The 21,572-nt window shown below is 40.0% G+C and overlaps 46 non-coding genes across 46 annotated transcripts; all 46 read left to right on the forward strand.

Moving 5' to 3' along the window:
* Positions 1-259: 259 nt before the first annotated feature.
* On the forward strand, positions 260-378 carry LOC146017563 (5S ribosomal RNA). Its single transcript, XR_014450431.1, has one exon. It is a non-coding gene; the product is annotated as a 5S ribosomal RNA (ribosomal RNA).
* Positions 379-724: 346 nt separating this feature from the next.
* LOC146016291 (5S ribosomal RNA) lies at positions 725-843 on the forward strand. Its single transcript, XR_014449187.1, has one exon. It is a non-coding gene; the product is annotated as a 5S ribosomal RNA (ribosomal RNA).
* A 345-nt stretch (positions 844-1,188) lies between these two features.
* On the forward strand, positions 1,189-1,307 carry LOC146017564 (5S ribosomal RNA). The gene has a single exon (XR_014450432.1). It is a non-coding gene; the product is annotated as a 5S ribosomal RNA (ribosomal RNA).
* A 346-nt stretch (positions 1,308-1,653) lies between these two features.
* Positions 1,654-1,772, forward strand: LOC146016849 (5S ribosomal RNA). Its single transcript, XR_014449732.1, has one exon. It is a non-coding gene; the product is annotated as a 5S ribosomal RNA (ribosomal RNA).
* A 345-nt stretch (positions 1,773-2,117) lies between these two features.
* Positions 2,118-2,236, forward strand: LOC146013191 (5S ribosomal RNA). Its single transcript, XR_014446173.1, has one exon. It is a non-coding gene; the product is annotated as a 5S ribosomal RNA (ribosomal RNA).
* A 345-nt stretch (positions 2,237-2,581) lies between these two features.
* Positions 2,582-2,700, forward strand: LOC146017259 (5S ribosomal RNA). The gene has a single exon (XR_014450132.1). It is a non-coding gene; the product is annotated as a 5S ribosomal RNA (ribosomal RNA).
* Positions 2,701-3,046: 346 nt separating this feature from the next.
* Positions 3,047-3,165, forward strand: LOC146013192 (5S ribosomal RNA). The gene has a single exon (XR_014446174.1). It is a non-coding gene; the product is annotated as a 5S ribosomal RNA (ribosomal RNA).
* A 345-nt stretch (positions 3,166-3,510) lies between these two features.
* LOC146012070 (5S ribosomal RNA) lies at positions 3,511-3,629 on the forward strand. Its single transcript, XR_014445246.1, has one exon. It is a non-coding gene; the product is annotated as a 5S ribosomal RNA (ribosomal RNA).
* Positions 3,630-3,975: 346 nt separating this feature from the next.
* Positions 3,976-4,094, forward strand: LOC146014858 (5S ribosomal RNA). The gene has a single exon (XR_014447800.1). It is a non-coding gene; the product is annotated as a 5S ribosomal RNA (ribosomal RNA).
* A 345-nt stretch (positions 4,095-4,439) lies between these two features.
* LOC146014017 (5S ribosomal RNA) lies at positions 4,440-4,558 on the forward strand. The gene has a single exon (XR_014446977.1). It is a non-coding gene; the product is annotated as a 5S ribosomal RNA (ribosomal RNA).
* A 345-nt stretch (positions 4,559-4,903) lies between these two features.
* On the forward strand, positions 4,904-5,022 carry LOC146017565 (5S ribosomal RNA). Its single transcript, XR_014450433.1, has one exon. It is a non-coding gene; the product is annotated as a 5S ribosomal RNA (ribosomal RNA).
* A 346-nt stretch (positions 5,023-5,368) lies between these two features.
* Positions 5,369-5,487, forward strand: LOC146014312 (5S ribosomal RNA). The gene has a single exon (XR_014447260.1). It is a non-coding gene; the product is annotated as a 5S ribosomal RNA (ribosomal RNA).
* Positions 5,488-5,832: 345 nt separating this feature from the next.
* Positions 5,833-5,951, forward strand: LOC146013193 (5S ribosomal RNA). Its single transcript, XR_014446175.1, has one exon. It is a non-coding gene; the product is annotated as a 5S ribosomal RNA (ribosomal RNA).
* A 345-nt stretch (positions 5,952-6,296) lies between these two features.
* LOC146017260 (5S ribosomal RNA) lies at positions 6,297-6,415 on the forward strand. Its single transcript, XR_014450133.1, has one exon. It is a non-coding gene; the product is annotated as a 5S ribosomal RNA (ribosomal RNA).
* Positions 6,416-6,761: 346 nt separating this feature from the next.
* On the forward strand, positions 6,762-6,880 carry LOC146013194 (5S ribosomal RNA). Its single transcript, XR_014446176.1, has one exon. It is a non-coding gene; the product is annotated as a 5S ribosomal RNA (ribosomal RNA).
* A 345-nt stretch (positions 6,881-7,225) lies between these two features.
* On the forward strand, positions 7,226-7,344 carry LOC146012185 (5S ribosomal RNA). Its single transcript, XR_014445358.1, has one exon. It is a non-coding gene; the product is annotated as a 5S ribosomal RNA (ribosomal RNA).
* Positions 7,345-7,689: 345 nt separating this feature from the next.
* On the forward strand, positions 7,690-7,808 carry LOC146014870 (5S ribosomal RNA). Its single transcript, XR_014447811.1, has one exon. It is a non-coding gene; the product is annotated as a 5S ribosomal RNA (ribosomal RNA).
* A 345-nt stretch (positions 7,809-8,153) lies between these two features.
* LOC146014313 (5S ribosomal RNA) lies at positions 8,154-8,272 on the forward strand. The gene has a single exon (XR_014447261.1). It is a non-coding gene; the product is annotated as a 5S ribosomal RNA (ribosomal RNA).
* A 345-nt stretch (positions 8,273-8,617) lies between these two features.
* LOC146016907 (5S ribosomal RNA) lies at positions 8,618-8,736 on the forward strand. Its single transcript, XR_014449787.1, has one exon. It is a non-coding gene; the product is annotated as a 5S ribosomal RNA (ribosomal RNA).
* Positions 8,737-9,081: 345 nt separating this feature from the next.
* Positions 9,082-9,200, forward strand: LOC146013195 (5S ribosomal RNA). The gene has a single exon (XR_014446177.1). It is a non-coding gene; the product is annotated as a 5S ribosomal RNA (ribosomal RNA).
* A 346-nt stretch (positions 9,201-9,546) lies between these two features.
* On the forward strand, positions 9,547-9,665 carry LOC146015601 (5S ribosomal RNA). The gene has a single exon (XR_014448518.1). It is a non-coding gene; the product is annotated as a 5S ribosomal RNA (ribosomal RNA).
* A 345-nt stretch (positions 9,666-10,010) lies between these two features.
* On the forward strand, positions 10,011-10,129 carry LOC146015286 (5S ribosomal RNA). Its single transcript, XR_014448212.1, has one exon. It is a non-coding gene; the product is annotated as a 5S ribosomal RNA (ribosomal RNA).
* Positions 10,130-10,475: 346 nt separating this feature from the next.
* LOC146013960 (5S ribosomal RNA) lies at positions 10,476-10,594 on the forward strand. Its single transcript, XR_014446921.1, has one exon. It is a non-coding gene; the product is annotated as a 5S ribosomal RNA (ribosomal RNA).
* A 345-nt stretch (positions 10,595-10,939) lies between these two features.
* LOC146014085 (5S ribosomal RNA) lies at positions 10,940-11,058 on the forward strand. Its single transcript, XR_014447042.1, has one exon. It is a non-coding gene; the product is annotated as a 5S ribosomal RNA (ribosomal RNA).
* A 345-nt stretch (positions 11,059-11,403) lies between these two features.
* On the forward strand, positions 11,404-11,522 carry LOC146014128 (5S ribosomal RNA). Its single transcript, XR_014447083.1, has one exon. It is a non-coding gene; the product is annotated as a 5S ribosomal RNA (ribosomal RNA).
* A 345-nt stretch (positions 11,523-11,867) lies between these two features.
* On the forward strand, positions 11,868-11,986 carry LOC146016085 (5S ribosomal RNA). Its single transcript, XR_014448987.1, has one exon. It is a non-coding gene; the product is annotated as a 5S ribosomal RNA (ribosomal RNA).
* A 345-nt stretch (positions 11,987-12,331) lies between these two features.
* LOC146012302 (5S ribosomal RNA) lies at positions 12,332-12,450 on the forward strand. Its single transcript, XR_014445470.1, has one exon. It is a non-coding gene; the product is annotated as a 5S ribosomal RNA (ribosomal RNA).
* Positions 12,451-12,796: 346 nt separating this feature from the next.
* On the forward strand, positions 12,797-12,915 carry LOC146016355 (5S ribosomal RNA). The gene has a single exon (XR_014449251.1). It is a non-coding gene; the product is annotated as a 5S ribosomal RNA (ribosomal RNA).
* Positions 12,916-13,260: 345 nt separating this feature from the next.
* LOC146014018 (5S ribosomal RNA) lies at positions 13,261-13,379 on the forward strand. Its single transcript, XR_014446978.1, has one exon. It is a non-coding gene; the product is annotated as a 5S ribosomal RNA (ribosomal RNA).
* A 345-nt stretch (positions 13,380-13,724) lies between these two features.
* Positions 13,725-13,843, forward strand: LOC146017566 (5S ribosomal RNA). Its single transcript, XR_014450434.1, has one exon. It is a non-coding gene; the product is annotated as a 5S ribosomal RNA (ribosomal RNA).
* Positions 13,844-14,189: 346 nt separating this feature from the next.
* Positions 14,190-14,308, forward strand: LOC146014314 (5S ribosomal RNA). The gene has a single exon (XR_014447262.1). It is a non-coding gene; the product is annotated as a 5S ribosomal RNA (ribosomal RNA).
* A 345-nt stretch (positions 14,309-14,653) lies between these two features.
* On the forward strand, positions 14,654-14,772 carry LOC146013196 (5S ribosomal RNA). The gene has a single exon (XR_014446178.1). It is a non-coding gene; the product is annotated as a 5S ribosomal RNA (ribosomal RNA).
* A 345-nt stretch (positions 14,773-15,117) lies between these two features.
* LOC146017261 (5S ribosomal RNA) lies at positions 15,118-15,236 on the forward strand. The gene has a single exon (XR_014450135.1). It is a non-coding gene; the product is annotated as a 5S ribosomal RNA (ribosomal RNA).
* A 346-nt stretch (positions 15,237-15,582) lies between these two features.
* Positions 15,583-15,701, forward strand: LOC146013197 (5S ribosomal RNA). Its single transcript, XR_014446179.1, has one exon. It is a non-coding gene; the product is annotated as a 5S ribosomal RNA (ribosomal RNA).
* Positions 15,702-16,046: 345 nt separating this feature from the next.
* Positions 16,047-16,165, forward strand: LOC146012416 (5S ribosomal RNA). Its single transcript, XR_014445581.1, has one exon. It is a non-coding gene; the product is annotated as a 5S ribosomal RNA (ribosomal RNA).
* Positions 16,166-16,510: 345 nt separating this feature from the next.
* Positions 16,511-16,629, forward strand: LOC146014881 (5S ribosomal RNA). Its single transcript, XR_014447822.1, has one exon. It is a non-coding gene; the product is annotated as a 5S ribosomal RNA (ribosomal RNA).
* A 345-nt stretch (positions 16,630-16,974) lies between these two features.
* LOC146014315 (5S ribosomal RNA) lies at positions 16,975-17,093 on the forward strand. Its single transcript, XR_014447263.1, has one exon. It is a non-coding gene; the product is annotated as a 5S ribosomal RNA (ribosomal RNA).
* Positions 17,094-17,438: 345 nt separating this feature from the next.
* LOC146012531 (5S ribosomal RNA) lies at positions 17,439-17,557 on the forward strand. Its single transcript, XR_014445692.1, has one exon. It is a non-coding gene; the product is annotated as a 5S ribosomal RNA (ribosomal RNA).
* Positions 17,558-17,902: 345 nt separating this feature from the next.
* On the forward strand, positions 17,903-18,021 carry LOC146013198 (5S ribosomal RNA). The gene has a single exon (XR_014446180.1). It is a non-coding gene; the product is annotated as a 5S ribosomal RNA (ribosomal RNA).
* A 346-nt stretch (positions 18,022-18,367) lies between these two features.
* On the forward strand, positions 18,368-18,486 carry LOC146016391 (5S ribosomal RNA). Its single transcript, XR_014449284.1, has one exon. It is a non-coding gene; the product is annotated as a 5S ribosomal RNA (ribosomal RNA).
* A 345-nt stretch (positions 18,487-18,831) lies between these two features.
* On the forward strand, positions 18,832-18,950 carry LOC146015789 (5S ribosomal RNA). The gene has a single exon (XR_014448699.1). It is a non-coding gene; the product is annotated as a 5S ribosomal RNA (ribosomal RNA).
* A 345-nt stretch (positions 18,951-19,295) lies between these two features.
* Positions 19,296-19,414, forward strand: LOC146016086 (5S ribosomal RNA). The gene has a single exon (XR_014448988.1). It is a non-coding gene; the product is annotated as a 5S ribosomal RNA (ribosomal RNA).
* A 345-nt stretch (positions 19,415-19,759) lies between these two features.
* Positions 19,760-19,878, forward strand: LOC146017374 (5S ribosomal RNA). Its single transcript, XR_014450249.1, has one exon. It is a non-coding gene; the product is annotated as a 5S ribosomal RNA (ribosomal RNA).
* Positions 19,879-20,223: 345 nt separating this feature from the next.
* On the forward strand, positions 20,224-20,342 carry LOC146013199 (5S ribosomal RNA). Its single transcript, XR_014446181.1, has one exon. It is a non-coding gene; the product is annotated as a 5S ribosomal RNA (ribosomal RNA).
* Positions 20,343-20,688: 346 nt separating this feature from the next.
* Positions 20,689-20,807, forward strand: LOC146014892 (5S ribosomal RNA). Its single transcript, XR_014447833.1, has one exon. It is a non-coding gene; the product is annotated as a 5S ribosomal RNA (ribosomal RNA).
* A 345-nt stretch (positions 20,808-21,152) lies between these two features.
* Positions 21,153-21,271, forward strand: LOC146015790 (5S ribosomal RNA). The gene has a single exon (XR_014448700.1). It is a non-coding gene; the product is annotated as a 5S ribosomal RNA (ribosomal RNA).
* The last annotated feature ends 301 nt before the right edge of the window (positions 21,272-21,572 follow it).

Consider the following 21,572-nt stretch of genomic DNA (forward strand, 5'->3'; position numbering starts at 1 on the left):
AGAGGTCAAACAGACACAATAGCCATCACCTAAAGACTTACCACACTGTTTAGGCTCAATTACAACTGCTTTTGGCAGCTAAACAGTGTTGAGCCTCTTTTGTAGTTTAATTTAAGACCCCCTGCTAATATCATGTCCTGTAGGTCTTTTTACATTACCAACACATGATTTTTTTCAGTAAACCAATACAGTTAGGAAACTTTTGTATTAGCTTACCTGGTGATAGAAGTAGAAGAGGGCAAAAAAGTGCCTTTAACTCACCTACAGCCATACCACAGTGGATAGGCCCAATCTCGTCTGATCTTCGAAGCTAAGCAGTGTTGGGCCTGGTTAGTACTTGGGTGGGAGACCACATGGGAACACCAGGTGCTGTAGGTTTTTTCACATTACTGGCAAATTGTTTTTATTCTCTAGCTATTTATATTGGAAACTTTTTTATTTTTATTGCCAGCACAGACATTTGGAAGAGGTCAAACAGACACAATAGCCATCACCTAAAGACTTACCACACTGTTTAGGCTCAATTCCAACTGCTTTTGGCAGCTAAACAGTGTTGAGCCTCTTTTGTAGTTTAATTTAAGACCCCCTGCTAATATCATGTCCTGTAGGTCTTTTTACATTACCAACACATGATTTTTTTCAGTAAGCCAATACAGTTAGGAAACTTTTGTATTAGCTTACCTGGTGATAGAAGTAGAAGAGGGCAAAAAAGTGCCTGTATCTCACCTACAGCCATACCACATTGGATAGGCCCAATCTCGTCTGATCTTGGAAGCTAAGCAGTGTTGGCCCTGGTTAGTACTTGGGTGGGAGACCACATGGGAACACCAGGTGCTGTAGGTTTTTTCACATTACAGGCAAATTGTTTTTATTCTCTAGCTATTTAAATTGGAAACTTTTTCTTTTTATTGCCAGCACAGACATTTGGAAGAGGTCAAACAGACACAATAGCCATCACCTAAAGACTTACCACACTGTTTAGGCTCAATTACAACTGCTTTTGGCAGCTAAACAGTGTTGAGCCTCTTTTGTAGTTTAATTTAAGACCCCCTGCTAATATCATGTCCTGTAGGTCTTTTTACATTACCAACACATGATTTTTTTCAGTAAACCAATACAGTTAGGAAACTTTTGTATTAGCTTACCTGGTGATAGAAGTAGAAGAGGGCAAAAAAGTGCCTTTAACTCACCTACAGCCATACCACAGTGGATAGGCCCAATCTCGTCTGATCTTCGAAGCTAAGCAGTGTTGGGCCTGGTTAGTACTTGGGTGGGAGACCACATGGGAACACCAGGTGCTGTAGGTTTTTTCACATTACTGGCAAATTGTTTTTATTCTCTAGCTATTTATATTGGAAACTTTTTTCTTTTTATTGCCAGCACAGACATTTGGAAGAGGTCAAACAGACACAATAGCCATCACCTAAAGACTTACCACACTGTTTAGGCTCAATTCCAACTGCTTTTGGCAGCTAAACAGTGTTGAGCCTCTTTTGTAGTTTAATTTAAGACCCCCTGCTAATATCATGTCCTGTAGGTCTTTTTACATTACCAACACATGATTTTTTTCAGTAAGCCAATACAGTTAGGAAACTTTTGTATTAGCTTACCTGGTGATAGAAGTAGAAGAGGGCAAAAAAGTGCCTTTAACTCACTTACAGCCATACCACGTTGGATAGGCCCAATCTCGTCTGATCTTGGAAGCTAAGCAGTGTTGGGCCTGGTTAGTACTTGTGTGGGAGACCACATGGGAACACCAGGTGCTGTAGGTTTTTTCACATTACTGGCAAATTGTTTTTATTCTCTAGCTATTTAAATAGGAAACTTTTTCTTTTTATTGCCAGCACAGACATTTGGAAGAGGTCAAACAGACACAATAGCCATCACCTAAAGACTTACCACACTGTTTAGGACCAATTCCAACTGCTTTTGGCAGCTAAACAGTGTTGAGCCTCTTTAGTAGTTTAATTTAAGACCCCCTGCTAATATCATGTCCTGTAGGTCTTTTTACATTACCAACACATGATTTTTTTCAGTAAGCCAATACAGTTAGGAAACTTTTTTATTAGCTTACCTGGTGATAGAAGTAGAAGAGGGCAAAAAAGTGCCTGTATCTCACCTACAGCCATACCACATTGGATAGGCCCAATCTCGTCTGATCTTGGAAGCTAAGCAGTGTTGGGCCTGGTTAGTACTTGGGTGGGAGACCACATGGGAACACCAGGTGCTGTAGGTTTTTTCACATTACAGGCAAATTGTTTTTATTCTCTAGCTATTTAAATTGGAAACTTTTTCTTTTTATTGCCAGTACAGACATTTGGAAGAGGTCAAACAGACACAATAGCCATCACCTAAAGACTTACCACACTGTTTAGGCTCAATTCCAACTGCTTTTGGCAGCTAAACAGTGTTGAGCCTCTTTTGTAGTTTAATTTAAGACCCCTTGCTAATATCATGTCCTGTAGGTCTTTTTACATTACCAACGCATGATTTTTTTCAGTAAGCCAATACAGTTAGGAAACTTTTGTATTAGCTTACCTGGTGATAGAAGTAGAAGAGGGCAAAAAAGTGCCTGTATCTCACCTACAGCCATACCACATTGGATAGGCCCAATCTCGTCTGATCTTGGAAGCTAAGCAGTGTTGAGCCTGGTTAGTACTTGTGTGGGAGACCACCTGGGAACACCAGGTGCTGTAGGTTTTTTCACATTACAGGCAAATTGTTTTTATTCTCTAGCTATTTAAATTGGAAACTTTTTCTTTTTATTGCCAGTACAGACATTTGGAAGAGGTCAAACAGACACAATAGCCATCACCTAAAGACTTACCACACTGTTTAGGCCCAATTCCAACTGCTTTTGGCAGCTAAACAGTGTTGAGCCTCTTTTGTAGTTTAATTTAAGACCCCCCTGCTAATATCATGTCCTGTAGGTCTTTTTACATTACCAACACATGATTTTTTTCAGTAAGCCAATACAGTTAGGAAACTTTTGTATTAGCTTACCTGGTGATAGAAGTAGAAGAGGGCAAAAAAGTGCCTTTAACTCACCTACAGCCATACCACATTGGATAGGCCCAATCTCGTCTGATCTTGGAAGCTAAGCAGTGTTGGGCCTGGTTAGTACTTGGGTGGGAGACCACATGGGAACACCAGGTGCTGTAGGTTTTTTCACATTACTGGCAAATTGTTTTTATTCTCTAGCTATTTAAATAGGAAACTTTTTCTTTTTATTGCCAGCACAGACATTTGGAAGAGGTCAAACAGACACAATAGCCATCACCTAAAGACTTACCAAACTGTTTAGGCCCAATTCCAACTGCTTTTGGCAGCTAAACAGTGTTGAGCCTCTTTAGTAGTTTAATTTAAGACCCCCTGCTAATATCATGTCCTGTAGGTCTTTTTACATTACCAACACATGATTTTTTTCAGTAAGCCAATACAGTTAGGAAACTTTTTTATTAGCTTACCTGGTGATAGAAGTAGAAGAGGGCAAAAAAGTGCCTGTATCTCACCTACAGCCATACCACATTGGATAGGCCCAATCTCATCTGATCTTGGAAGCTAAGCAGTGTTGGGCCTGGTTAGTACTTGGGTGGGAGACCACATGGGAACACCAGGTGCTGTAGGTTTTTTCACATTACAGGCAAATTGTTTTTATTCTCTAGCTATTTAAATTGGAAACTTTTTCTTTTTATTGCCAGTACAGACATTTGGAAGAGGTCAAACAGACACAATAGCCATCACATAAAGACTTACCACACTGTTTAGGCCCAATTCCAACTGCTTTTGGCAGCTAAACAGTGTTGAGCCTGTTTAGTAGCTTAATTTAAGACCCCCTGCTAATATCATGTCCTGTAGGTCTTTTTACATTACCAACACATGATTTTTTTTAAGTAAGCCAATACAGTTAGGAAACTTTTTTATTAGCTTACCTGGTGATAGAAGTAGAAGAGGGCAAAAAAGTGCCTGTATCTCACCTACAGCCATACCACATTGGATAGGCCCAATCTCGTCTGATCTTGGAAGCTAAGCAGTGTTGGGCCTGGTTAGTACTTGGGTGGGAGACCACCTGGGAACACCAGGTGCTGTAGGTTTTTTCACATTACTGGCAAATTGTTTTCATTCTCTAGCTATTTAAATTGGAAACTTTTTCTTTTTATTGCCAGCACAGACATTTGGAAGAGGTCAAACAGACACAATAGCCATCACCTAAAGACTTACCACACTGTTTAGGCTCAATTCCAACTGCTTTTGGCAGCTAAACAGTGTTGAGCCTCTTTAGTAGTTTAATTTAAGACCCCCTGCTAATATCATGTCCTGTAGGTCTTTTTACATTACCAACACATGATTTTTTTCAGTAAGCCAATACAGTTAGGAAACTTTTGTATTAGCTTACCTGGTGATAGAAGTAGAAGAGGGCAAAAAAGTGCCTGTATCTCACCTACAGCCATACCACATTGGATAGGCCCAATCTCGTCTGATCTTGGAAGCTAAGCAGTGTTGGGCCTGGTTAGTACTTGGGTGGGCGACCACATGGGAACACCAGGTGCTGTAGGTTTTTTCACATTACAGGCAAATTGTTTTTATTCTCTAGCTATTTAAATTGGAAACTTTTTCTTTTTATTGCCAGCACAGACATTTGGAAGAGGTCAAACAGACACAATAGCCATCACCTAAAGACTTACCACACTGTTTAGGCTCAATTACAACTGCTTTTGGCAGCTAAACAGTGTTGAGCCTCTTTTGTAGTTTAATTTAAGACCCCCTGCTAATATCATGTCCTGTAGGTCTTTTTACATTACCAACACATGATTTTTTTCAGTAAACCAATACAGTTAGGAAACTTTTGTATTAGCTTACCTGGTGATAGAAGTAGAAGAGGGCAAAAAAGTGCCTTTAACTCACCTACAGCCATACCACAGTGGATAGGCCCAATCTCGTCTGATCTTCGAAGCTAAGCAGTGTTGGGCCTGGTTAGTACTTGGGTGGGAGACCACATGGGAACACCAGGTGCTGTAGGTTTTTTCACATTACTGGCAAATTGTTTTTATTCTCTAGCTATTTATATTGGAAACTTTTTTATTTTTATTGCCAGCACAGACATTTGGAAGAGGTCAAACAGACACAATAGCCATCACCTAAAGACTTACCACACTGTTTAGGCTCAATTCCAACTGCTTTTGGCAGCTAAACAGTGTTGAGCCTCTTTTGTAGTTTAATTTAAGACCCCCTGCTAATATCATGTCCTGTAGGTCTTTTTACATTACCAACACATGATTTTTTTCAGTAAGCCAATACAGTTAGGAAACTTTTGTATTAGCTTACCTGGTGATAGAAGTAGAAGAGGGCAAAAAAGTGCCTTTAACTCACCTACAGCCATACCACGTTGGATAGGCCCAATCTCGTCTGATCTTGGAAGCTAAGCAGTGTTGGGCCTGGTTAGTACTTGGGTGGGAGACCACATGGGAACACCAGGTGCTGTAGGTTTTTTCACATTACTGGCAAATTGTTTTTATTCTCTAGCTATTTAAATAGGAAACTTTTTCTTTTTATTGCCAGCACAGACATTTGGAAGAGGTCAAACAGACACAATAGCCATCACCTAAAGACTTACCACACTGTTTAGGACCAATTCCAACTGCTTTTGGCAGCTAAACAGTGTTGAGCCTCTTTAGTAGTTTAATTTAAGACCCCCTGCTAATATCATGTCCTGTAGGTCTTTTTACATTACCAACACATGATTTTTTTCAGTAAGCCAATACAGTTAGGAAACTTTTTTATTAGCTTACCTGGTGATAGAAGTAGAAGAGGGCAAAAAAGTGCCTGTATCTCACCTACAGCCATACCACATTGGATAGGCCCAATCTCGTCTGATCTTGGAAGCTAAGCAGTGTTGGGCCTGGTTAGTACTTGGGTGGGAGACCACATGGGAACACCAGGTGCTGTAGGTTTTTTCACATTACAGGCAAATTGTTTTTATTCTCTAGCTATTTAAATTGGAAACTTTTTCTTTTTATTGCCAGTACAGACATTTGGAAGAGGTCAAACAGACACAATAGCCATCACCTAAAGACTTACCACACTGTTTAGGCTCAATTCCAACTGCTTTTGGCAGCTAAACAGTGTTGAGCCTCTTTTGTAGTTTAATTTAAGACCCCTTGCTAATATCATGTCCTGTAGGTCTTTTTACATTACCAACGCATGATTTTTTTCAGTAAGCCAATACAGTTAGGAAACTTTTGTATTAGCTTACCTGGTGATAGAAGTAGAAGAGGGCAAAAAAGTGCCTGTATCTCACCTACAGCCATACCACATTGGATAGGCCCAATCTCGTCTGATCTTGGAAGCTAAGCAGTGTTGAGCCTGGTTAGTACTTGTGTGGGAGACCACCTGGGAACACCAGGTGCTGTAGGTTTTTTCACATTACAGGCAAATTGTTTTTATTCTCTAGCTATTTAAATTGGAAACTTTTTCTTTTTATTGCCAGTACAGACATTTGGAAGAGGTCAAACAGACACAATAGCCATCACCTAAAGACTTACCACACTGTTTAGGCCCAATTCCAACTGCTTTTGGCAGCTAAACAGTGTTGAGCCTCTTTTGTAGTTTAATTTAAGACCCCCCTGCTAATATCATGTCCTGTAGGTCTTTTTACATTACCAACACATGATTTTTTTCAGTAAGCCAATACAGTTAGGAAACTTTTGTATTAGCTTACCTGGTGATAGAAGTAGAAGAGGGCAAAAAAGTGCCTTTAACTCACCTACAGCCATACCACATTGGATAGGCCCAATCTCGTCTGATCTTGGAAGCTAAGCAGTGTTGGGCCTGGTTAGTACTTGGGTGGGAGACCACATGGGAACACCAGGTGCTGTAGGTTTTTTCACATTACTGGCAAATTGTTTTTATTCTCTAGCTATTTAAATAGGAAACTTTTTCTTTTTATTGCCAGCACAGACATTTGGAAGAGGTCAAACAGACACAATAGCCATCACCTAAAGACTTACCAAACTGTTTAGGCCCAATTCCAACTGCTTTTGGCAGCTAAACAGTGTTGAGCCTCTTTAGTAGTTTAATTTAAGACCCCCTGCTAATATCATGTCCTGTAGGTCTTTTTACATTACCAACACATGATTTTTTTCAGTAAGCCAATACAGTTAGGAAACTTTTTTATTAGCTTACCTGGTGATAGAAGTAGAAGAGGGCAAAAAAGTGCCTGTATCTCACCTACAGCCATACCACATTGGATAGGCCCAATCTCATCTGATCTTGGAAGCTAAGCAGTGTTGGGCCTGGTTAGTACTTGGGTGGGAGACCACATGGGAACACCAGGTGCTGTAGGTTTTTTCACATTACAGGCAAATTGTTTTTATTCTCTAGCTATTTAAATTGGAAACTTTTTCTTTTTATTGCCAGTACAGACATTTGGAAGAGGTCAAACAGACACAATAGCCATCACCTAAAGACTTACCACACTGTTTAGGCCCAATTCCAACTGCTTTTGGCAGCTTAACAATGTTGAGCCTCTTTAGTAGTTTAATTTAAGACCCCCTGCTAATATCATGTCCTGTAGGTCTTTTTACATTACCAACACATGATTTTTTTCAGTAAGCCAATACAGTTAGGAAACTTTTGTATTAGCTTACCTGGTGATAGAAGTAGAAGAGGGCAAAAAAGTGCCTTTAACTCACCTACAGCCATACCACATTGGATAGGCCCAATCTCGTCTGATCTTGGAAGCTAAGCAGTGTTGGGCCTGGTTAGTACTTGGGTGGGAGACCACCTGGGAACACCAGGTGCTGTAGGTTTTTTCACATTACAGGCAAATTGTTTTTATTCTCTAGCTATTTATATTGGAAACTTTTTCTTTTTATTGCCAGCACAGACATTTGGAAGAGGTCAAACAGACACAATAGCCATCACCTAAAGACTTACCACACTGTTTAGGCTCAATTCCAACTGCTTTTGGCAGCTAAACAGTGTTGAGCCTCTTTTGTAGTTTAATTTTAGACCCCCTGCTAATATCATGTCCTGTAGGTCTTTTTACATTACCAACACATGATTTTTTTCAGTAAGCCAATACAGTTAGGAAACTTTTGTATTAGCTTACCTGGTGATAGAAGTAGAAGAGGGCAAAAAAGTGCCTTTAACTTACCTACAGCCATACCACGTTGGATAGGCCCAATCTCGTCTGATCTTGGAAGCTAAGCAGTGTTGGGCCTGGTTAGTACTTGGGTGGGAGACCACATGGGAACACCAGGTGCTGTAGGTTTTTTCACATTACTGGCAAATTGTTTTTATTCTCTAGCTATTTAAATAGGAAACTTTTTCTTTTTATTGCCAGCACAGACATTTGGAAGAGGTCAAACAGACACAATAGCCATCACCTAAAGACTTACCAAACTGTTTAGGCCCAATTCCAACTGCTTTTGGCAGCTAAACAGTGTTGAGCCTCTTTAGTAGTTTAATTTAAGACCCCCTGCTAATATCATGTCCTGTAGGTCTTTTTACATTACCAACACATGATTTTTTTCAGTAAGCCAATACAGTTAGGAAACTTTTTTATTAGCTTACCTGGTGATAGAAGTAGAAGAGGGCAAAAAAGTGCCTGTACCTCACCTACAGCCATACCACATTGGATAGGCCCAATCTCATCTGATCTTGGAAGCTAAGCAGTGTTGGGCCTGGTTAGTACTTTGGTGGGAGACCACATGGGAACACCAGGTGCTGTAGGTTTTTTCACATTACAGGCAAATTGTTTTTATTCTCTAGCTATTTAAATTGGAAACTTTTTCTTTTTATTGCCAGTACAGACATTTGGAAGAGGTCAAACAGACACAATAGCCATCACCTAAAGACTTACCACACTGTTTAGGCCCAATTCCAACTGCTTTTGGCAGCTAAACAGTGTTGAGCCTCTTTAGTAGTTTAATTTAAGACCCCCTGCTAATATCATGTCCTGTAGGTCTTTTTACATTACCAACACATGATTTTTTTCAGTAAGCCAATACAGTTAGGAAACTTTTGTATTAGCTTACCTGGTGATAGAAGTAGAAGAGGGCAAAAAAGTGCCTTTAACTCACCTACAGCCATACCACATTGGATAGGCCCAATCTCGTCTGATCTTGGAAGCTAAGCAGTGTTGGGCCTGGTTAGTACTTGGGTGGGAGACCACATGGGAACACCAGGTGCTGTAGGTTTTTTCACATTACAGGCAAATTGTTTTTATTCTCTAGCTATTTATATTGGAAACTTTTTTATTTTTATTGCCAGCACAGACATTTGGAAGAGGTCAAACAGACACAATAGCCATCACCTAAAGACTTACCACACTGTTTAGGCTCAATTCCAACTGCTTTTGGCAGCTAAACAGTGTTGAGCCTCTTTTGTAGTTTAATTTAAGACCCCCTGCTAATATCATGTCCTGTAGGTCTTTTTACATTACCAACACATGATTTTTTTCAGTAAGCCAATACAGTTAGGAAACTTTTGTATTAGCTTACCTGGTGATAGAAGTAGAAGAGGGCAAAAAAGTGGCTTTAACTCACCTACAGCCATACCACATTGGATAGGCCCAATCTCATCTGATCTTGGAAGCTAAGCAGTGTTGTGCCTGGTTAGTACTTGGGTGGGAGACCACCTGGGAACACCAGGTGCTGTAGGTTTTTTCACATTACAGGCAAATTGTTTTTATTCTCTAGCTATTTATATTGGAAACTTTTTCTTTTTATTGCCAGCACAGACATTTGGAAGAGGTCAAACAGACACAATAGCCATCACCTAAAGACTTACCACACTGTTTAGGCTCAATTCCAACTGCTTTTGGCAGCTAAACAGTGTTGAGCCTCTTTTGTAGTTTAATTTAAGACCCCCTGCTAATATCATGTCCTGTAGGTCTTTTTACATTACCAACACATGATTTTTTTCAGTAAGCCAATACAGTTAGGAAACTTTTTTATTAGCTTACCTGGTGATAGAAGTAGAAAAGGGCAAAAAAGTGCCTGTAACTCACCTACAGCCATACCACATTGGATGGGCCCAATCTCGTCTGATCTTGGAAGCTAAGCAGTGTTGGGCCTGCTTAGTACTTGGGTGGGAGACCACATGGGAACACCAGGTGCTGTAGGTTTTTTCACATTACTGGCAAATTGTTTTTATTCTCTAGCTATTTATATTGGAAACTTTTTCTTTTTATTGCCAGCACAGACATTTGGAAGAGGTCAAACAGACACAATAGCCATCACCTAAAGACTTACCACACTGTTTAGGCTCAATTCCAACTGCTTTTGGCAGCTAAACAGTGTTGAGCCTCTTTTGTAGTTTAATTTAAGACCCCCTGCTAATATCATGTCCTGTAGGTCTTTTTACATTACCAACACATGATTTTTTTTCAGTAAGCCAATACAGTTAGGAAACTTTTGTATTAGCTTACCTGGTGATAGAAGTAGAAGAGGGCAAAAAAGTGGCTTTAACTCACCTACAGCCATACCGCATTGGATAGGCCCAATCTCGTCTGATCTTGGAAGCTAAGCAGTGTTGGGCCTGGTTAGTACTTGGGTGGGAGACCACATGGGAACACCAGGTGCTGTAGGTTTTTTCACATTACTGGCAAATTGTTTTTATTCTCTAGCTATTTAAATAGGAAGCTTTTTCTTTTTATTGCCAGAACAGACATTTGGAAGAGGTCAAACAGACACAATAGCCATCACCTAAAGACTTACCACACTGTTTAGGCCCAATTCCTACTGCTTTTGGCAGCTAAACAGTGTTGAGCCTCTTTAGTAGTTTAATTTAAGACCCCCTGCTAATATCATGTCCTGTAGGTCTTTTTACATTACCAACACATGATTTTTTTCAGTAAGCCAATACAGTTAGGAAACTTTTGTATTAGCTTACCTGGTGATAGAAGTAGAAGAGGGCAAAAAAGTGCCTTTAACTCACCTACAGCCATACCACATTGGATAGGCCCAATCTCGTCTGATCTTGGAAGCTAAACAGTGTTGGGCCTGGTTAGTACTTGGGTGGGAGACCACCTGGGAACACCAGGTGCTGTAGGTTTTTTCACATTACTGGCAAATTGTTTTTATTCTCTAGCTATTTATATTGGAAACTTTTTCTTTTTATTGCCAGCACAGACATTTGGAAGAGGTCAAACAGACACAATAGCCATCACCTAAAGACTTACCACACTGTTTAGGCTCAATTACAACTGCTTTTGGCAGCTAAACAGTGTTGAGCCTCTTTTGTAGTTTAATTTAAGACCCCCTGCTAATATCATGTCCTGTAGGTCTTTTTACATTACCAACACATGATTTTTTTCAGTAAGCCAATACAGTTAGGAAACTTTTGTATTAGCTTACCTGGTGATAGAAGTAGAAGAGGGCAAAAAAGTGCCTTTAACTCACCTACAGCCATACCACATTGGATAGGCCCAATCTCGTCTGATCTTGGAAGCTAAGCAGTGTTGGGCCTGGTTAGTACTTCGGTGGGAGACCACATGGGAACACCAGGTGCTGTAGGTTTTTTCACATTACTGGCAAATTGTTTTTATTCTCTAGCTATTTATATTGGAAACTTTTTCTTTTTATTGCCAGCACAGACATTTGGAAGAGGTCAAACAGACACAATAGCCATCACCTAAAGACTTACCACACTGTTTAGGCTCAATTCCAACTGCTTTTGGCAGCTAAACAGTGTTGAGCCTCTTTTGTAGTTTAATTTAAGACCCCCTGCTAATATCATGTCCTGTAGGTCTTTTTACATTACCAACACATGATTTTTTTCAGTAAGCCAATACAGTTAGGAACCTTTTGTATTAGCTTACCTGGTGATAGAAGTAGAAGAGGGCAAAAAAGTGCCGTTAACTCACCTACAGCCATACCACATTGGATAGGCCCAATCTCGTCTGATCTTGGAAACTAAGCAGTGTTAGGCCTGGTTAGTACTTGGGTGGGAGACCACATGGGAACACCAGGTGCTGTAGGTTTTTTCACATTACTGGCAAATTGTTTTTATTCTCTAGCTATTTATATTGGAAACTTTTTCTTTTTATTGCCAGCACAGACATTTGGAAGAGGTCAAACAGACACAATAGCCATCACCTAAAGACTTACCAAACTGTTTAGGCCCAATTCCAACTGCTTTTGGCAGCTAAACAGTGTTGAGCCTCTTTAGTAGTTTAATTTAAGACCCCCTGCTAATATCATGTCCTGTAGGTCTTTTTACATTACCAACACATGATTTTTTTCAGTAAGCCAATACAGTTAGGAAACTTTTTTATTAGCTTACCTGGTGATAGAAGTAGAAGAGGGCAAAAAAGTGCCTGTATCTCACCTACAGCCATACCACATTGGATAGGCCCAATCTCATCTGATCTTGGAAGCTAAGCAGTGTTGGGCCTGGTTAGTACTTGGGTGGGAGACCACATGGGAACACCAGGTGCTGTAGGTTTTTTCACATTACAGGCAAATTGTTTTTATTCTCTAGCTATTTAAATTGGAAACTTTTTCTTTTTATTGCCAGTACAGACATTTGGAAGAGGTCAAACAGACACAATAGCCATCACATAAAGACTTACCACACTGTTTAGGCCCAATTCCAACTGCTTTTGGCAGCTAAACAGTGTTGAGCCTGTTTAGTAGCTTAATTTAAGACCCCCTGCTAATATCATGTCCTGTAGGTCTTTTTACATTACCAACACATGATTTTTTTTAAGTAAGCCAATACAGTTAGGAAACTTTTTTATTAGCTTACCTGGTGATAGAAGTAGAAGAGGGCAAAAAAGTGCCTGTATCTCACCTACAGCCATACCACATTGGATAGGCCCAATCTCGTCTGATCTTGGAAGCTAAGCAGTGTTGGGCCTTGTTAGTACTTGGGTGGGAGACCACCTGGGAACACCAGGTGCTGTAGGTTTTTTCACATTACTGGCAAATTGTTTTCATTCTCTAGCTATTTAAATTGGAAACTTTTTCTTTTTATTGCCAGCACAGACATTTGGAAGAGGTCAAACAGACACAATAGCCATCACCTAAAGACTTACCACACTGTTTAGGCTCAATTCCAACTGCTTTTGGCAGCTAAACAGTGTTGAGCCTCTTTAGTAGTTTAATTTAAGACCCCCTGCTAATATCATGTCCTGTAGGTCTTTTTACATTACCAACACATGATTTTTTTCAGTAAGCCAATACAGTTAGGAAACTTTTGTATTAGCTTACCTGGTGATAGAAGTAGAAGAGGGCAAAAAAGTGCCTGTATCTCACCTACAGCCATACCACATTGGATAGGCCCAATCTCGTCTGATCTTGGAAGCTAAGCAGTGTTGGGCCTGGTTAGTACTTGGGTGGGCGACCACATGGGAACACCAGGTGCTGTAGGTTTTTTCACATTACAGGCAAATTGTTTTTATTCTCTAGCTATTTAAATTGGAAACTTTTTCTTTTTATTGCCAGCACAGACATTTGGAAGAGGTCAAACAGACACAATAGCCATCACCTAAAGACTTACCACACTGTTTAGGCTCAATTACAACTGCTTTTGGCAGCTAAACAGTGTTGAGCCTCTTTTGTAGTTTAATTTAAGACCCCCTGCTAATATCATGTCCTGTAGGTCTTTTTACATTACCAACACATGATTTTTTTCAGTAAACCAATACAGTTAGGAACCTTTTGTATTAGCTTACCTGGTGATAGAAGTAGAAGAGGGCAAAAAAGTGCCTTTAACTCACCTACAGCCATACCACAGTGGATAGGCCCAATCTCGTCTGATCTTCGAAGCTAAGCAGTGTTGGGCCTGGTTAGTACTTGGGTGGGAGACCACATGGGAACACCAGGTGCTGTAGGTTTTTTCACATTACTGGCAAATTGTTTTTATTCTCTAGCTATTTATATTGGAAACTTTTTTATTTTTATTGCCAGCACAGACATTTGGAAGAGGTCAAACAGACACAATAGCCATCACCTAAAGACTTACCACACTGTTTAGGCTCAATTCCAACTGCTTTTGGCAGCTAAACAGTGTTGAGCCTCTTTTGTAGTTTAATTTAAGACCCCCTGCTAATATCATGTCCTGTAGGTCTTTTTACATTACCAACACATGATTTTTTTCAGTAAGCCAATACAGTTAGGAAACTTTTGTATTAGCTTACCTGGTGATAGAAGTAGAAGAGGGCAAAAAAGTGCCTTTAACTCACCTACAGCCATACCACGTTGGATAGGCCCAATCTCGTCTGATCTTGGAAGCTAAGCAGTGTTGGGCCTGGTTAGTACTTGGGTGGGAGACCACATGGGAACACCAGGTGCTGTAGGTTTTTTCACATTACTGGCAAATTGTTTTTATTCTCTAGCTATTTAAATAGGAAACTTTTTCTTTTTATTGCCAGCACAGACATTTGGAAGAGGTCAAACAGACACAATAGCCATCACCTAAAGACTTACCACACTGTTTAGGACCAATTCCAACTGCTTTTGGCAGCTAAACAGTGTTGAGCCTCTTTAGTAGTTTAATTTAAGACCCCCTGCTAATATCATGTCCTGTAGGTCTTTTTACATTACCAACACATGATTTTTTTCAGTAAGCCAATACAGTTAGGAAACTTTTTTATTAGCTTACCTGGTGATAGAAGTAGAAGAGGGCAAAAAAGTGCCTGTATCTCACCTACAGCCATACCACATTGGATAGGCCCAATCTCGTCTGATCTTGGAAGCTAAGCAGTGTTGGGCCTGGTTAGTACTTGGGTGGGAGACCACATGGGAACACCAGGTGCTGTAGGTTTTTTCACATTACAGGCAAATTGTTTTTATTCTCTAGCTATTTAAATTGGAAACTTTTTCTTTTTATTGCCAGTACAGACATTTGGAAGAGGTCAAACAGACACAATAGCCATCACCTAAAGACTTACCACACTGTTTAGGCTCAATTCCAACTGCTTTTGGCAGCTAAACAGTGTTGAGCCTCTTTTGTAGTTTAATTTAAGACCCCTTGCTAATATCATGTCCTGTAGGTCTTTTTACATTACCAACGCATGATTTTTTTCAGTAAGCCAATACAGTTAGGAAACTTTTGTATTAGCTTACCTGGTGATAGAAGTAGAAGAGGGCAAAAAAGTGCCTGTATCTCACCTACAGCCATACCACATTGGATAGGCCCAATCTCGTCTGATCTTGGAAGCTAAGCAGTGTTGAGCCTGGTTAGTACTTGTGTGGGAGACCACCTGGGAACACCAGGTGCTGTAGGTTTTTTCACATTACAGGCAAATTGTTTTTATTCTCTAGCTATTTAAATTGGAAACTTTTTCTTTTTATTGCCAGTACAGACATTTGGAAGAGGTCAAACAGACACAATAGCCATCACCTAAAGACTTACCACACTGTTTAGGCCCAATTCCAACTGCTTTTGGCAGCTAAACAGTGTTGAGCCTCTTTTGTAGTTTAATTTAAGACCCCCCTGCTAATATCATGTCCTGTAGGTCTTTTTACATTACCAACACATGATTTTTTTCAGTAAGCCAATACAGTTAGGAAACTTTTGTATTAGCTTACCTGGTGATAGAAGTAGAAGAGGGCAAAAAAGTGCCTTTAACTCACCTACAGCCATACCACATTGGATAGGCCCAATCTCGTCTGATCTTGGAAGCTAAGCAGTGTTGGGCCTGGTTAGTACTTGGGTGGGAGACCACATGGGAACACCAGGTGCTGTAGGTTTTTTCACATTACTGGCAAATTGTTTTTATTCTCTAGCTATTTAAATAGGAAACTTTTTCTTTTTATTGCCAGCACAGACATTTGGAAGAGGTCAAACAGACACAATAGCCATCACCTAAAGACTTACCAAACTGTTTAGGCCCAATTCCAACTGCTTTTGGCAGCTAAACAGTGTTGAGCCTCTTTAGTAGTTTAATTTAAGACCCCCTGCTAATATCATGTCCTGTAGGTCTTTTTACATTACCAACACATGATTTTTTTCAGTAAGCCAATACAGTTAGGAAACTTTTTTATTAGCTTACCTGGTGATAGAAGTAGAAGAGGGCAAAAAAGTGCCTGTATCTCACCTACAGCCATACCACATTGGATAGGCCCAATCTCATCTGATCTTGGAAGCTAAGCAGTGTTGGGCCTGGTTAGTACTTGGGTGGGAGACCACATGGGAACACCAGGTGCTGTAGGTTTTTTCACATTACAGGCAAATTGTTTTTATTCTCTAGCTATTTAAATTGGAAACTTTTTCTTTTTATTGCCAGTACAGACATTTGGAAGAGGTCAAACAGACACAATAGCCATCACCTAAAGACTTACCACACTGTTTAGGCCCAATTCCAACTGCTTTTGGCAGCTTAACAATGTTGAGCCTCTTTAGTAGTTTAATTTAAGACCCCCTGCTAATATCATGTCCTGTAGGTCTTTTTACATTACCAACACATGATTTTTTTCAGTAAGCCAATACAGTTAGGAAACTTTTGTATTAGCTTACCTGGTGATAGAAGTAGAAGAGGGCAAAAAAGTGCCTTTAACTCACCTACAGCCATACCACATTGGATAGGCCCAATCTCGTCTGATCTTGGAAGCTAAGCAGTGTTGGGCCTGGTTAGTACTTGGGTGGGAGACCACCTGGGAACACCAGGTGCTGTAGGTTTTTTCACATTACAGGCAAATTGTTTTTATTCTCTAGCTATTTATATTGGAAACTTTTTCTTTTTATTGCCAGCACAGACATTTGGAAGAGGTCAAACAGACACAATAGCCATCACCTAAAGACTTACCACACTGTTTAGGCTCAATTCCAACTGCTTTTGGCAGCTAAACAGTGTTGAGCCTCTTTTGTAGTTTAATTTAAGACCCCCTGCTAATATCATGTCCTGTAGGTCTTTTTACATTACCAACACATGATTTTTTTCAGTAAGCCAATACAGTTAGGAAACTTTTGTATTAGCTTACCTGGTGATAGAAGTAGAAGAGGGCAAAAAAGTGCCTTTAACTTACCTACAGCCATACCACGTTGGATAGGCCCAATCTCGTCTGATCTTGGAAGCTAAGCAGTGTTGGGCCTGGTTAGTACTTGGGTGGGAGACCACATGGGAACACCAGGTGCTGTAGGTTTTTTCACATTACTGGCAAATTGTTTTTATTCTCTAGCTATTTAAATAGGAAACTTTTTCTTTTTATTGCCAGCACAGACATTTGGAAGAGGTCAAACAGACACAATAGCCATCACCTAAAGACTTACCAAACTGTTTAGGCCCAATTCCAACTGCTTTTGGCAGCTAAACAGTGTTGAGCCTCTTTAGTAGTTTAATTTAAGACCCCCTGCTAATATCATGTCCTGTAGGTCTTTTTACATTACCAACACATGATTTTTTTCAGTAAGCCAATACAGTTAGGAAACTTTTTTATTAGCTTACCTGGTGATAGAAGTAGAAGAGGGCAAAAAAGTGCCTGTACCTCACCTACAGCCATACCACATTGGATAGGCCCAATCTCATCTGATCTTGGAAGCTAAGCAGTGTTGGGCCTGGTTAGTACTTGGGTGGGAGACCACATGGGAACACCAGGTGCTGTAGGTTTTTTCACATTACAGGCAAATTGTTTTTATTCTCTAGCTATTTAAATTGGAAACTTTTTCTTTTTATTGCCAGTACAGACATTTGGAAGAGGTCAAACAGACACAATAGCCATCACCTAAAGACTTACCACACTGTTTAGGCCCAATTCCAACTGCTTTTGGCAGCTAAACAGTGTTGAGCCTCTTTAGTAGTTTAATTTAAGACCCCCTGCTAATATCATGTCCTGTAGGTCTTTTTACATTACCAACACATGATTTTTTTCAGTAAGCCAATACAGTTAGGAAACTTTTGTATTAGCTTACCTGGTGATAGAAGTAGAAGAGGGCAAAAAAGTGCCTTTAACTCACCTACAGCCATACCACATTGGATAGGCCCAATCTCGTCTGATCTTGGAAGCTAAGCAGTGTTGGGCCTGGTTAGTACTTGGGTGGGAGACCACATGGGAACACCAGGTGCTGTAGGTTTTTTCACATTACAGGCAAATTGTTTTTATTCTCTAGCTATTTATATTGGAAACTTTTTTATTTTTATTGCCAGCACAGACATTTGGAAGAGGTCAAACAGACACAATAGCCATCACCTAAAGACTTACCACACTGTTTAGGCTCAATTCCAACTGCTTTTGGCAGCTAAACAGTGTTGAGCCTCTTTTGTAGTTTAATTTAAGACCCCCTGCTAATATCATGTCCTGTAGGTCTTTTTACATTACCAACACATGATTTTTTTCAGTAAGCCAATACAGTTAGGAAACTTTTGTATTAGCTTACCTGGTGATAGAAGTAGAAGAGGGCAAAAAAGTGGCTTTAACTCACCTACAGCCATACCACATTGGATAGGCCCAATCTCGTCTGATCTTGGAAGCTAAGCAGTGTTGTGCCTGGTTAGTACTTGGGTGGGAGACCACCTGGGAACACCAGGTGCTGTAGGTTTTTTCACATTACAGGCAAATTGTTTTTATTCTCTAGCTATTTATATTGGAAACTTTTTCTTTTTATTGCCAGCACAGACATTTGGAAGAGGTCAAACAGACACAATAGCCATCACCTAAAGACTTACCACACTGTTTAGGCTCAATTCCAACTGCTTTTGGCAGCTAAACAGTGTTGAGCCTCTTTTGTAGTTTAATTTAAGACCCCCTGCTAATATCATGTCCTGTAGGTCTTTTTACATTACCAACACATGATTTTTTTCAGTAAGCCAATACAGTTAGGAAACTTTTTTATTAGCTTACCTGGTGATAGAAGTAGAAAAGGGCAAAAAAGTGCCTGTAACTCACCTACAGCCATACCACATTGGATAGGCCCAATCTCGTCTGATCTTGGAAGCTAAGCAGTGTTGGGCCTGCTTAGTACTTGGGTGGGAGACCACATGGGAACACCAGGTGCTGTAGGTTTTTTCACATTACTGGCAAATTGTTTTTATTCTCTAGCTATTTATTTTGGAAACTTTTTCTTTTTATTGCCAGCACAGACATTTGGAAGAGGTCAAACAGACACAATAGCCATCACCTAAAGACTTACCACACTGTTTAGGCTCAATTCCAACTGCTTTTGGCAGCTAAACAGTGTTGAGCCTCTTTTGTAGTTTAATTTAAGACCCCCTGCTAATATCATGTCCTGTAGGTCTTTTTACATTACCAACACATGATTTTTTTCAGTAAGCCAATACAGTTAGGAACCTTTTGTATTAGCTTACCTGGTGATAGAAGTAGAAGAGGGCAAAAAAGTGCCGTTAACTCACCTACAGCCATACCACATTGGATAGGCCCAATCTCGTCTGATCTTGGAAACTAAGCAGTGTTAGGCCTGGTTAGTACTTGGGTGGGAGACCACATGGGAACACCAGGTGCTGTAGGTTTTTTCACATTACTGGCAAATTGTTTTTATTCTCTAGCTATTTATATTGGAAACTTTTTCTTTTTATTGCCAGCACAGACATTTGGAAGAGGTCAAACAGACACAATAGCCATCACCTAAAGACTTACCACACTGTTTAGGCTCAATTCCAACTGCTTTTGGCAGCTAAACAGTGTTGAGCCTCTTTTGTAGTTTAATTTAAGACCCCCTGCTAATATCATGTCCTGTAGGTCTTTTTACATTACCAACACATGATTTTTTTCAGTAAGCCAATACAGTTAGGAAACTTTTGTATTAGCTTACCTGGTGATAGAAGTAGAAGAGGGCAAAAAAGTGGCTTTAACTCACCTACAGCCATACCACATTGGATAGGCCCAATCTCGTCTGATCTTGGAAGCTAAGCAGTGTTGTGCCTGGTTAGTACTTGGGTGGGAGACCACATGGGAACGCCAGGTGCTGTAGGTTTTTTCACATTACTGGCAAATTGTTTTTATTCTCTAGCTATTTAAATTGGAAACATTTTCTTTTTATTGCCAGCACAGACATTTGGAAGAGGTCAAACAGACACAATAGCCATCACCTAAAGACTTACCACACTGTTTAGGCCCAATTCCAACTGCTTTTGGCAGCTAAACAGTGTTGAGCCTCTTTAGTAGTTTAATTTAAGACCCCCTGCTAATATCATGTCCTGTAGGTCTTTTTACATTACCAACACATGATTTTTTTCAGTAAGCCAATACAGTTAGGAAACTTTTGTATTAGCTTACCTGGTGATAGAAGTAGAAGAGGGCAAAAAAGTGCCTTTAACTCACCTACAGCCATACCACATTGGATAGGCCCAATCTCGTCTGATCTTGGAAGCTAAGCAGTGTTGGGCCTGGTTAGTACTTGGGTGGGAGACCACATGGGAACACCAGGTGCTGTAGGTTTTTTCACATTACAGGCAAATTGTTTTTATTCTCTAGCTATTTATATTGGAAACTTTTTTATTTTTATTGCCAGCACAGACATTTGGAAGAGGTCAAACAGACACAATAGCCATCACCTAAAGACTTACCACACTGTTTAGGCTCAATTCCAACTGCTTTTGGCAGCTAAACAGTGTTGAGCCTCTTTTGTAGTTTAATTTAAGACCCCCTGCTAATATCATGTCCTGTAGGTCTTTTTACATTACCAACACATGATTTTTTTCAGTAAGCCAATACAGTTAGGAAACTTTTGTATTAGCTTACCTGGTGATAGAAGTAGAAGAGGGCAAAAAAGTGGCTTTAACTCACCTACAGCCATACCACATTGGATAGGCCCAATCTCGTCTGATCTTGGAAGCTAAGCAGTGTTGGGCCTGGTTAGTACTTGGGTGGGAGACCACCTGGGAACACCAGGTGCTGTAGGTTTTTTCACATTACAGGCAAATTGTTTTTATTCTCTAGCTATTTATATTGGAAACTTTTTCTTTTTATTGCCAGCACAGACATTTGGAAGAGGTCAAACAGACACAATAGCCATCACCTAAAGACTTACCACATTGTTTAGGCTCAATTCCAACTGCTTTTGGCAGCTAAACAGTGTTGAGCCTCTTTTGTAGTTTAATTTAAGACCCCCTGCTAATATCATGTCCTGTAGGTCTTTTTACATTATCAACACATGATTTTTTTCAGTAAGCCAATACAGTTAGGAAACTTTTGTATTAGCTTACCTGGTGATAGAAGTAGAAGAGTGCAAAAAAGTGCCTGTAACTCACCTACAGCCATACCACATTGGATAGGCCCAATCTCGTCTGATCTTGGAAGCTAAGCAGTGTTGGGCCTGCTTAGTACTTGGGTGGGAGACCACATGGGAACACCAGGTGCTGTAGGTTTTTTCACATTACTGGCAAATTGTTTTTATTCTCTAGCTATTTATATTGGAAACTTTTTCTTTTTATTGCCAGCACAGACATTTGGAAGAGGTCAAACAGACACAATAGCCATCACCTAAAGACTTACCACACTGTTTAGGCTCAATTCCAACTGCTTTTGGCAGCTAAACAGTGTTGAGCCTCTTTTGTAGTTTAATTTAAGACCCCTGCTAATATCATGTCCTGTAGGTCTTTTTACATTACCAACACATGATTTTTTTCAGTAAGCCAATACAGTTAGGAAACTTTTGTATTAGCTTAC

Source organism: Crinia signifera, chromosome 6, assembly GCF_055691185.1.
Source record: "Crinia signifera chromosome 6, ASM5569118v1, whole genome shotgun sequence".
NCBI classification, from domain to species: domain Eukaryota; kingdom Metazoa; phylum Chordata; class Amphibia; order Anura; family Myobatrachidae; genus Crinia; species Crinia signifera.